This window comes from Engystomops pustulosus, chromosome 1 (assembly GCF_040894005.1).
Source record: "Engystomops pustulosus chromosome 1, aEngPut4.maternal, whole genome shotgun sequence".
In the NCBI taxonomy this organism is placed as follows: Eukaryota; Metazoa; Chordata; class Amphibia; order Anura; family Leptodactylidae; genus Engystomops; species Engystomops pustulosus.
This window is the reverse complement of record NC_092411.1, coordinates 204,238,635-204,250,216: the sequence shown is the minus strand read 5'-3', so window position 1 is coordinate 204,250,216 and position 11,582 is coordinate 204,238,635.

The following is an 11,582-nucleotide window of genomic DNA, read 5'->3' as shown; positions in this document are numbered from 1 at the left end:
AAGAAAGGTATATCATGACATTCTTTATCTAATACATCAAGTCCTTGGCATGAATCATCACTCTGGATGTGTATGATTTCTTCATATTTGCTTATACTCCAAAATTAATTCTCTGGTTAGTTTCACAACGATCACACTATTGCCTATCCCATAAATATTTGGGACACAAGATGACAAGAGCTGTAATTATAACAGAAAGAATATAGGAAATGGAAATAGTAGGAAGAGCAACAACATAAAATGTGTAGTATCTTTATATTGTACTTGTGTTTTAGTTACATGTAGGTCAAACTTGTAAAGTAAGAACATAAATTCACTGTTTACAAATCAGAAATACTGTATATGTTATGTATGTCAAATTAATCAATTTATGTGCAGCCATATAGCTTGCAGAGACCTTTGTCAATGTCCATAAATCAGTGGTTAGAAGAGGTAAGTCTAGCAGTGCCAGCAGTCTTCACCAGGATTCCAGGATTTAGTGGTACTGTATTTTTGAATTTTTTTTAATTGAATGTTAAACTGGTTGCCTGCCTTAAAATTGTATCCACAGCAGAAATCCAAAGTAAAAAGGTAATTCCAAGGGCTGCTCATAGACTTGCTGCACCAAAGCTCTAATTGAGTGATGGGATTAAATCTTGTTTTGAAGACATCAAACAATGTCAGATTGTATAATGAAAGTTTATTGTTAAAGCTGTGTAGAGCATTATCATAGCTCAGACAACAAGTACAAGTTTAGTATATTTAATAAATAAAGAATAAAACGAAAAAAACACTCCAACACTCCAAGGTACCATGGCCTTATTCCAGGTTGTAATCCGGGTGGCCACAATACCGGAAAACTAGAATGACTAGAATGATTAACCATAATAGAAGGCACGGTACTCCCCTTTAATCCTCTGGGTTCACATGTAATGATACAAAAACATTTCACACACAATTAGCCACTCATGTATTCTCTATAAGTAATTCAATACACTTCCAGGTTTTGCATTTCCTTATTTACTTATTTCATCTGGCAGGTTTGTTCTTCATGTAATGCTTCTTAATATTCAAATGACAGGATAATCTTTTTCCCTATGTTCAGTAGTTTAAAAGTGGATAGTGACATTACATAACATCGAATGATAACTAAGGTGTATTATGTTGTACAAGTTTCAGAGCTCTGTGAGGCCCTGTTGCTACAATAATATCTCACTGTTAGGAATCTGCAGCATATGCTGATAAGATGTCACTATTTGTGTCATGAACAAGTAACCTGGGGCAGAATAACAATCAATAACCAGGGGATGGCAAGCATCTGTATAAATACAAGAGACATTTACTTTCTGGTTCCAAAGGTTCCAAAACTGGGTTTTGTATAGAAAAGTTGAACTGACACTACAATTTTTATGGAACACTTCCTGATATTGAATAAATGCAATCACCCATTGGGGCTCATTTACTTACCCGGTCCTATCGTGGCGCATTGTCCAACATGGATTTGGGTTCTGCCGGGATTCACTAAATTCATGCGCCCGATATCCAGTAGGTGTCGCTGCTGCGCCGAGGTCCACCGGAGTTCACCTGCTTCTTCTCGGTGCATGTAAGTGCTTGATCTTGCGACACATTTCGTTTTTTAAATTCTGCGGTTTTTCCGAATCCATCAGGTTGTTCAAAGGCCACGCCCCCGATTTCTGTTGAGTGAAAGGCGCCGCGATTGCGCCAAAATCCGATAGCGTGCGCCAAAATCAGAGCGGAATTAGACGCAAAATGGAAAAATTCTGGAAACCGACGAAAGTGCAGCCGCGGAGCCCTTAGTAAATGAGCCCCAGTGAATTTGTACAGTTACCAAAATATCACAACTTTATGATAATTTACAGTCATTTCTATTCTAGGCAACTGTCTATGATGCATCAGTAGCACACGTATTACCTAGTCTAGTGATGGCGAACCTATGGCACTAGTGCCAGAGGTGGCACTCAGAGCCCTTTCTGTGGGCACTCAGGCCATCATCCCAGGACTGAGTTCACCAGACAGAAACAAATCCATTTAATCTTCCTGCAGTCCTAGGCAATTTATGAGATGCTGCGCTCAGCACTATTTTACAGCGACACTTCATTGGATGTTTAAAACTGCTTGAAAATTGAGAAGGTGTTGAAAGAAGTGCATTATCTTTGGAGGTCTTCCTGCTGGACCCATCATTCTTCCTCTACAGAGAGACCCTGGAGAGAAGCTATAATGAGAGTCTGAATTTGCCCACTTTCTTTCAACTGTATTGGTGGCCTCAGGCGGCCGATACAATTAAAGAAGTGGAAGAACAGGTAGCAATACGTTACTGCTTAAAATGGCACATCAGATTAAATAAGTGATGGTTGTAGTTTGGGCACTCGGTCTATAAAAGGTTCGCCATCACTGACCTAGTCTATAGTTTGCTTCAATGTAAATAAGGTTTATTGTAATGGACTTCTTTTTCAGTTCTGCAGTGAAAAATTGTAATGCCTAAAAAAGTTAAATGGTCACTAACTTTTTAAAAAACTTTTTCTAACATAAGAGAACATAAAAATTAGTATTATATCCATCTCCACATTGGCTCTGATTGTCCTTCTTCAGTTGTTACCCCCTAAAATCTATGTCTCTAGCAAGACAGACAGAGGGGAACATCTACTTAGACATTCAGAAAATGCACCAATTGTGCTATTTCCATGTATAATGCTTCGTGCTGCGATTCACTAAGATTGTGCACCAGAAATCATGAATCAATCGCTTCCCAGCACTGGCCCTAAAGAGTTCACCATCTTTTTTGTGGTGCACCTTTAACATAGGGCGTGCGACACAATTTGCAAGTCAAATCGGTCGGACCGACAGACGGCACACCCCCTAATTTGTGTTGCGTGGAGGCCAGGGCAGCTCCGCCACAAAATGGACACATGCAACACAATAGCAGCACAGACAATTCTTAAATACCTATGCAAGCTGTTTTAGCCTACAAGAAGGTGCACAGTCTGACAAAAAAGCGGCACAAAAGCCTTTAATACATGTGCCCCAGAATGTCAATGGGGAGTCACATTATATAGCAGAGCTGTTAGAAAATGTACACTACTTGTCACATAGGGGCACATTTACTAAGGACCTTGCACCAGTTTTCTGTTAGACTTTGCAGGTTATTTTATGTGAAAACTTTTTGCAGATGTATTTAAGAAGAGTCAGCACCACATACAATTTGTCCTTCCAAAAAACAAGACCCCAGAGCTATAGTTACAGAAAAAAGTTATAGTTCTAGGAGGCATTAATGAAAAAACAGACAAATAGCTTGGTTATTAAGGTGCAAAACAAGTGCAGAAGTAAGGGGTATGTACAGTGGTAGAGAAAGGATTTAATACCATCACCAATGTCTTATTAAAGGAAACCTACCACTTGTAGTGGCAGGTTTCTGATGGAAATACCGTGCACCAGCTCAGGGTGAGCTGGTGCCGGAGCTTATTTTTGTTAGTGTTTTAAACCGTGGTATTGCGGTTTAAAACACTTTTTAAACTGTATAGCCGGCGCATGGAGGTACGCGCTCGGCGCTTACCATGCGCGCGGCTCTCCTTCACTTCCTATGTAGTCGCGCGCATGGTAAGCGCCGAGCGTGTACCTCCCTGCGCCGGCTATAAAGTTTAAAAAGTGTTTTAAACCGTGATACCGCGGTTTAAAACACTAACAAAAATAAGCTCCGGCACCAGCTCACCCTGAGCTGGTGCACGGTATTTCCATCAGAAACCTGCCACTTCAAGTGGTAGGTTTCCTTTAATCGGTGCCAGATGCACATGAATTTTTGTAAGGTTCTGATCTCTTTATAATTCCAGATTCCACATGGTAGGTTTCCTTTAACTGTCATTTAAGGGGGTTTCTCATCATATATTTAAAGGCAGTCCCGGGGTTACGTACAAGATGGGTTCTGTATGTTTGTTCTTAAGTTGAATTTGTATGCAAGTCAGAACTGTATATTTTGTAGCTGAGATTATACAATAGGTGCTCTTATGGAGTTGATTGGAAAATGCCTGAACAAGTGAATGGGTCAGGGCAGACTCTCCATTGATCCTAGCTTGTAGTTAATGGTGAGTGGGACAGTCGACAATCTTTCTCAAGATAGGTGCGGGTCCCAGAGGCAGGACCTACATCTATCATAGATTTTAGGACAAATCATATGGATATGTCAAAAATAGTCTAAATGGGGAAACCCCTTTAAACACACAGGCAAGCCACAACTGCATTTTCAGGGTACTAATATCTAACTTCCTCTAATACTCATTAGATGTGAAAAAAGGTCAGAAGCATCTAAAGGGTTAAATGCATGGAAAGATTTTATTTTTGTTCCTAAATACTTTTGCAGAAAATACTGTTCGCTCTGAATGAAATAGATGATAAGGTTCCTTTCTGGTTTCAGATAACCTTTGTAGCTAAACACAACTACAAATTATAATGTCAAAAGGTACCACAATATGTAAGTGGAAGGACGGTATGTTACTCCATACAAGATGTGTACATGAGTACTTGCACATATGTGGTGGCATCCTTGGGGAAAGTGAGTCCATTTGAACATTTTAGCTGATGTATCACATAGTTTTGCTTTAGACAATTTCACATGAATGTTACAATTCTATTATAAAAGGGAATTTGTAGAGTTTGTGTCAGCAATCTTGATTTACAAGAAGACATTTACAGCAATGGTTATAAAAATGGTTTACATGTGGTTTAATGTTTTCTTTTTTAATTAGTACTTTACCTTTGTCTGCAGATTATGAACCACTTTTATCAAAACTAGTGCAGTATGTACTATATGCAGTTTGCCTGTGTGCAGAGTGTCTCAGATTCATCAAAACTGGCTCTGGAAGTGTGGACTATTTTCTTATGGTGCACTTTGTTCATGTGGCAGAATTGTGGTGCAGACAGAATTGTGTCAGTAATAAATGTGTCCCAAACTCCAAATAAGCACTAACACGTCCCTTTAGGTGCACATCTTTTCTGTCTTGTCAGACAGTGCAGCCACGGTACATAACTAGTGCATGTATTATAACTGTTTAACATTCTATTCAGTGCAAAGTCAGACAGAAAACTGGCGCATATTTTGCCATCTTTCTGTTTTTCACTACGGGCATTACCAGGGTTACGTACAAGATAGGTTCTGTAGGTTTGATCTTAAGTTGAATCTGTATGTATGTCGGAACCGTATACTTTATAATTGTAACCCCAGACAGAATTGTTGTGGCCTCTGTGACAATTGGATTTTAAAAATGTTGGATTGTCATTAGAACCAGGATTAACACTTAAGCTTAATTGAAGACACCTCTGATAACTGTTATAGCTGTTTATTGCAGTCTAAAGCTAAAATACAGTAAATTACCAATATCCATAGGTCCGTTTGTAACTAGTGGTCGTCTGTAAGTCAGGTGTTCTTAAGTAGGGGACCACCTGTATATTTTTGCTTTGTATATGATATCTTATATGATTCTGTGCATTCATCTCTTTTGATATAATTATAATTTATAATTGTCAAGGAGATATTAATTGTGAATGTATAAGATTGGTTTATCTATAGGGTAATTACAAACTTTGTTGAAATATATGGCACCTATTGAAGCATCCAGGCCTCGTTTACAACATCCTGGAGATCCTTACAACCGGATAAACTCTGACCTGCAGAATGTTCTGTGGTGACTGCAAAGGCCATTTGGTCACCTCTCCTCTGCACCTACCCCCACCCCTGCATCTAGGGATTTGGAAACAAAGAACTGTTAAATATTTCTGGACTCTCCCCCCCCTCATTAACACTTTGCCCAATCCTGAATGACCCTCTGGACTAATTAATGAATGGGAGGTTCTGAAACCTGAACCAAACTGAGAAGAAATAAAACAATATGAAATCCAGGAATTGGTGTTCACATTTTTGGGGGCTGCTTGACAAGCTGACTGTGTTCCTTATTTCTCCCACCTCCAGGGAATCAGGATTTACTTTAAGTTGTAAGTTTCTGTTATTCTTCTCCCTTTTTATTTTAGAACTGTTTTGCCGTGTTGTGTGTCATTTTATTCTGTGGTGTTTTTTTTTTTAACATCTTTTTTTTATGCACTGAACAACTTTTGTAATTAAAGCTTTTCACTTTAATTTTGGTCCCTGTATGCTCTGCAACCTCATAGCCTTGTAAAGTGTGGTTAGCTGTATGACTGCTAGAGTGCTGAGTGTGCATGTCTAGTGGTGTGACAAGGTGACTGCTTGAGAGCAAGAGTTGATGTAGAGTGGGATACTTATTGGTCCCAGTATAAATGCAATAAGTGGTGGCAGCGGATCATATCTGGAGTGCTAGAGCTGTATGAGGTGTGATTTGTGCTCAATTTGAGTGAAAGGTGAGCGCAAGTTTGAGTAGGCTAAATTAACCCGTACAGTTGCACCCCACGTCACGTGACGAGGCGGCGGCGTCCTCGCCGTGACAATAATAATATAATTTAATAAGAATCTTACATCTTCACTTGAAAAAGCCCTACTTCGCTAGCCTAAGAAACACAAAAGTTAGTGCCATTAAATAACGTGTTCAAAAATGAGTATTCCCTACAGTACCTTCACTTTGGCCTCTGTGCCTTGCATGCATAATATTTTTTCAGTTTTCTCTGATGTGAATGACACTAATAAAAGCAATGTTTTAAAGGAGATTATGTCAAATATAGGGAATTACTGCTTCCTAATGCAGGTTTTAATTCATAATAATCAATTCAGCCCTTCACACCTCTATTTCATTGGGACATTAATTGTTTTGTCATATAATAATGAAAAAATGACATGTATTGAACAATTGAAGAAAGAAAGGAGCAAAAATCCAGGGAAAGTCATGTCACCAGCTGAAGTGTATTAGTAATTATAATGCAATTATTTCAGCAGACTCTACTGATTGCCTGAAAAAGATGTCTCATTACCAAGGTGCTACAAAAACACCTCACTATGGGTAATACCTCAAAACCCTTGCAACTTGTTTCAAAACATATTAATGACATTTGTTACAGAAGAATTTCTAAACTACATAAGGCTTCAGTGAGCATAATCCAGAGGTGGAAAGAACATCATTTCACCAGCCATGATTAGATGTTTCTTGCAAGATTTCAGACAGAGGAGTGAAAGGAATGATTTCAAGAGTTGTTATTTCCCCACTGTGGGACTAATAAAGAATTATCTTATCTTTGAGAGCCAAGTACCACCTGTGGAGAGCATTAGACAGTTCTGTAATCAGCAGGTACATTCCTTGCAACAAAAACAAACCTGTATTCATGTAGAAACAATGAATGGACAGATGTACCTAGACATTCTTGATAAAAGAACCAAGTACCAGGATGATAAAAATGAAATAAGTGTGACTACGTGTGTAAATAAGTGTGTAAACAAGACAATTATTCCAAATACACAGCCAAGGCAACTCTCAACCGATTACGAAGAAAATAAAGCTGTTGGAATGACACTGACCATAAACTAATAAAAAATCTATGGAAAAAACCAAGGCTCAGAGTTCATAGAAAGAGCCCATAGAACCCTCAGGGTTTGAAGAGTATTGTGTGGAAGAATGAGCCAAAATCACACCTGAGCACGTGACTAGTTTCTCCGCAAAGAAGGTCTTGAAGCTGTCATCAGCAACAAAGGCTTTTATACAAATACAATACATTTCAGTAAGCGTGTTCAATGCATTCTCTCGATTTCCTTTCTCATGATTGTGCATAACCTAATTTATGGACTTCTATGGTGTGATTTATTTTGCAATGTGGATTGGATGGGTTGTTATCGGCATCTGGTAAGAATTTCATGTCAATAGCACCTCAAGAAATGTATTAACGGTACATTGAAAATTGCTAGTGTGTTCAATAACTTCGGAGCCCGCTACAATAAAATATGTAAAAACATAAGAACCTGGGTAAGAAAAATAGGTCATGGTTCATGTAACACCTTGCTTATAAACTTACCTGTGCAATCATTTTCTCTCTATCACAGCTATTACCAGCTATCTTTATAGAAAGGATTTTACATGTTATGCTATTTCCTCATCAGAATCACACCCATGTTGCTACACCATGGCCTTCTGTATAAACCTCATGATTTATTAATAGTTTCCTTATAAAGATCAATTACTGAAAACATATGCAAAACATTTGAAAGAGCAGCTCTGTGATTGGAGGGGAATCAATCATTTAAAACGATAAAAAATTTCAAAGAACAAAACCGTAAAAATGAAAGAGCACTCTAGTGTGACTTCTTTATGCAGGCTTAAATTTGTTCATCCAAAGAGCTTGAGGCAGAGTGGGCCACATCTCGTGCATGAGTAGTGAATGGCACAGTACACATACTACACTACAGGGTCAGTGTACAACATATTAACAAACCTAAGCATCTATATAATAAACAGGATATTATTTAATAACTAACGCAGTTTATAGTTACTTGCTGTACATGCATAAGACATACAATTAAGAAGCCAATCACTATACTCCCTTACCAGGCCACAGGTCAGAGACAATGGCTTGGCAGTAGGCTACTACAGAGAAAAAGGTTAGGCACATTTTCAGTATTTTGTGATATGGTTATTGATAGAATTTGCGCAGTGGGACTCCAGAACAAACCTTACGGGTGGGCCTTGGCCTAAGTAGTACACAAATATGCCATCTAAACAAAAAAAGATGGCAAACCATAAAGTGATGCTTGATTTTCCAGTGTTTAACTGCAGAAGACAGCCCCCAGGTAAAAACCCAGGTAAAGTATTACTGACACTCAAGAAGATCACAATATTTGAAATAAACATACAAGAATGGTGTGGATAACTTATTAAGAGTTAAAAAATTCATTAAAACAATCAAAAATTATTTTATTCTTTAAATATACAACAGAGTATCAAAAATACATCCACATTCATGGTAAATAATAAAAAAAATTTTAGTTTATAGTGGTTGGTCCGGTATTACCATTCCAAACTTATCCTTAGGATAAACCATCATTAGTTGAATGGGGTTATAGCTTCTGGGTGCTATAGAGACGTGGCTTCAACTGCTTCTGGCTCTGTACCTTGTGTTTAGTTGGCACCAAACAGTTAATCAGCGATTTACTATAGTTTTTATGTTATATCTATACTAGAGATGAGCGAACATGCTCGTCCGAGCTTGATGCTCGGTCGAGCATTAGGGTACTCGAAACTGCTCGTTACTCGGACGAATACTTCGCCCGCTCGAGAAAATGGCAGCTCCCGCCGTTTTGCTTTTTGGCGTCCAGAAACAGAGCCAATCACAAGCCAGGAGACTCTGCACTCCACCCAGCATGACGTGGTACCCTTACACGTCGATAGCAGTGGTTGGCTGGCCAGATCAGGTGACCCTGGGATAGACTAGCCGCTGGCCGCGCTGCTCGGATCATTCTGTCTCTGGATGCCGCTAGGGAGAGAGCTGCTGCTGGTCAGGGAAAGCGTTAGGGTGTTCTATTAGCTTACTGTTAGGCAGGAGTGATTCTCAAAGAACCCAACAGCCCTTCTTAGGGCTACAATAACGTTCTACTTTTTTTATTTTAATTTGCATCTTTTACCATTTTGTGAGGAATTAGCAGGGGGACTTGCTACCGTTGTGTTTAGCTCTTAGTGGCACACATATCCATAGCAAAGACCGAAGTGGGAAAATTCAGTAGGGGTTGGATTTCTATTAGGCAATAACTCAGTGTCATCTCATCTGGCATAGTAGTGTGCTTCCTTTGATACTTGGCTAGAAAATAGCCATAGGAGAATACAAACAGCTTCTTGAAGCCTACAGTAGCGTTCTATATATTTGATTTCTGGTTGATCTGCTGGTGGCTGTAGTTTCTGCAGTGCATGTACTTGCCAATTCTGAGCAATTTGTAGTGAGACTTGCGACCGCTGTGTTCTGCGCTTAGTGGCGCACATATCCATAGCAAAGGCCGAAGTGGCAAAATTCAGTAGGGGTTGGATTTCTATTAGGCAATAACTCAGTGTCATCTCATCTGGCATAGTACTGTGCTTCCTTTGATACTTGGCTAGAAAATAGCCATAGGAGAATACAAACAGCTTCTTGAAGCCTACAGTAGCGTTCTATATATTTGATTTCTGGTTGATCTGCTGGTGGCTGTAGTTTCTGCAGTGCATGTACTTGCCAATTCTGAGCAATTTGTAGTGAGACTTGCGACCGCTGTGTTCTGCGCTTAGTGGCGCACATATCCATAGCAAAGGCCGAAGTGGCAAAATTCAGTAGGGGTTGGATTTCTATTAGGCAATAACTCAGTGTCATCTCATCTGGCATAGTACTGTGCTTCCTTTGATACTTGGCTAGAAAATAGCCATAGGAGAATACAAACAGCTTCTTGAAGCCTACAGTAGCGTTCTATATATTTGATTTCTGGTTGATCTGCTGGTGGCTGTAGTTTCTGCAGTGCATGTACTTGCCAATTCTGAGCAATTTGTAGTGAGACTTGCGACCGCTGTGTTCTGCGCTTAGTGGCGCACATATCCATAGCAAAGGCCGAAGTGGCAAAATTCAGTAGGGGTTGGATTTCTATTAGCCAATAACTCAGTGTCATCTCATCTGGCATAGTACTGTGCTTCCTTTGATACTTGGCTAGAAAATAGCCATAGGAGAATACAAACAGCTTCTTGAAGCCTACAGTAGCGTTCTATATATTTGATTTCTGGTTGATCTGCTGGTGGCTGTAGTTTCTGCAGTGCATGTACTTGCCAATTCTGAGCAATTTGTAGTGAGACTTGCGACCGCTGTGTTCTGCGCTTAGTGGCGCACATATCCATAGCAAAGGCCGAAGTGGCAAAATTCAGTAGGGGTTGGATTTCTATTAGGCAATAACTCAGTGTCATCTCATCTGGCATAGTACTGTGCTTCCTTTGATACTTGGCTAGAAAATAGCCATAGGAGAATACAAACAGCTTCTTGAAGCCTACAGTAGCGTTCTATATATTTGATTTCTGGTTGATCTGCTGGTGGCTGTAGTTTCTGCAGTGCATGTACTTGCCAATTCTGAGCAATTTGTAGTGAGACTTGCGACCGCTGTGTTCTGCACTTAGTGGCGCACATATCCATAGCAAAGGCCGAAGTGGCAAAATTCAGTAGGGGTTGGATTTCTATTAGCCAATAACTCAGTGTCATCTCATCTGGCATAGTACTGTGCTTCCTTTGATACTTGGCTAGAAAATAGCCATAGGAGAATACAAACAGCTTCTTGAAGCCTACAGTAGCGTTCTATATATTTGATTTCTGGTTGATCTGCTGGTGGCTGTAGTTTCTGCAGTGCATGTACTTGCCAATTCTGAGCAATTTGTAGTGAGACTTGCGACCGCTGTGTTCTGCGCTTAGTGGCGCACATATCCATAGCAAAGGCCGAAGTGGCAAAATTCAGTAGGGGTTGGATTTCTATTAGCCAATAACTCAGTGTCATCTCATCTGGCATAGTACTGTGCTTCCTTTGATACTTGGCTAGAAAATAGCCATAGGAGAATACAAACAGCTTCTTGAAGCCTACAGTAGCGTTCTATATATTTGATTTCTGGTTGATCTGCTGGTGGCTGTAGTTTCTGCAGTGCATGTACTTG